Source organism: Papaver somniferum, chromosome 6, assembly GCF_003573695.1.
Source record: "Papaver somniferum cultivar HN1 chromosome 6, ASM357369v1, whole genome shotgun sequence".
Classification (NCBI taxonomy): Eukaryota; Viridiplantae; Streptophyta; class Magnoliopsida; order Ranunculales; family Papaveraceae; genus Papaver; species Papaver somniferum.
In genome coordinates this window covers 156,651,279-156,652,787 of record NC_039363.1, presented here as the reverse complement: position 1 = coordinate 156,652,787, position 1,509 = coordinate 156,651,279, and the positions used below count along the sequence as shown (strand labels likewise).

The following is a 1,509-nucleotide window of genomic DNA, read 5'->3' as shown; positions in this document are numbered from 1 at the left end:
ACTTCATCTTCTCTTCTTCCTCATCTCCTCCTACCACCATCCCGACCTCTCATCAACATTTCATAATCAAACCCAAAAATACTCGTCGATTATCGATTCGAAAATTCCATTTTCGATAAATCTTCATACATGCAGAATCGTTTCAAGCAGACTTATAGAAAATAGAAAATCTAATAAAGATGACCCTCAAATTGAAAGAATCACTGAACTCAAACCAAAAAAAAATCTGCACGTATTTGGCCGACATGGTAAATATTTGTCGACCTTACCAGCTTTTCATATGCGTTTTTCGTCGTTGGCTTCCTAAGTTAAATATTGTGTCGACGTAACATTTACAGGGTCGGCACAATATTGAACTAACTACTTTACCGGCTTTTTATTGATCGGTGGCTTTTGAAGTTTCTACCATGCCGACCTAACATTGGTCGGCACTGTTTTCAGTTTGCACCTTGCCGGCTAATTGTTGTGCACTACCATCAGTGTATTCAATGGTTTTCTGTTACAAAACCATCACCAGATGTCACTTTGTATTTTTGTGACACTGCTATTGACAAAAATATATATATATATACTGAATTACCTGGAAATATCCCATGGAGAGTTTTCTTCAAATACAGGGAATCAAATTACATGTCCCAAGTTTATCAAAATCTCCACCCAGTATTGATATGACTTTTCTTCAAAAATTTTAAACTATAAAAAAATCTATCCGCTCATTTTATGAATTTAATCAACTTGAAGCTTTTATAGTTCAACCCATTGACTTGCAATTTTCGATATCATCAAATTCGCCCTCCTGAAATAACATGAAAATGAACCAAAACCATCAAATTTAAGATATCATCAAAAACCATAATCAAAATACTGTAATAAATTTATGGAAGACATAGAAAATTTTATTCCTTTACAGTGGGTTCTACATAACACTACAAATTACCTTTGTATTATCCATTGATTTACCACCTTAATTTAATCAAAAAAAAAATCCAGGATTCTATCTTTTGATTCTTCTCAGATCCTTTCCTATAATTCTATCCGTAAGTATCCATCTTAGTAGTTAGTATTTTACTACAGGTTCTTTTCACATCTTTCGTATATGAGTTTAGCGGTGACTTTTGTTTTGAAGATCATACTGTCGTTGAATGTGTTAAGGGAGGAAGAAAGAGAAGCAGAGGACAGAGATAATTAAAATGGTAACATGGGGGGTCCCCGAAAACTAATTAGGGGCCTTAGATTCCTATCCCCACTCGTGGGAAGAGGATAAGGGGTGTCTAAATACAATGAAAAGACTAGATTACCCCAATCCTTAGGATTGTGATACATGTCAACCTGTAATTTTTTTTTTTTTAGTTTTAATTTTTTTTTTTAATTTTTTTTGCCGAGATTTGTATGAAAAATCGTCATGGTAGTGAAGTATTTCACTGACGATTCTCAAAAGTCGTTACTATTTCAAAAACAACCCTCAAGAATCGTTAATGATTGAAAAACGACCCTCAGGGCGACTCTAAA

At 34.1% G+C, this 1,509-nt stretch overlaps 1 long non-coding RNA gene across 2 annotated transcripts; it reads right to left on the bottom strand.

Annotated features, from left to right (window-relative positions):
* Positions 1-291: 291 nt before the first annotated feature.
* On the bottom strand, positions 292-1,293 carry LOC113286336. 2 transcript variants are annotated; one of them, XR_003329235.1, is made up of 3 exons: positions 938-1,293; positions 581-796; positions 292-496 (listed from the first exon to the last, which is right to left on the bottom strand). It is a non-coding gene; the product is annotated as an uncharacterized LOC113286336 (long non-coding RNA). The 2 variants fall into 2 exon arrangements; XR_003329234.1 differs by having other exon boundaries at positions 292-796; positions 938-1,285.
* Positions 1,294-1,509: the final 216 nt, after the last annotated feature.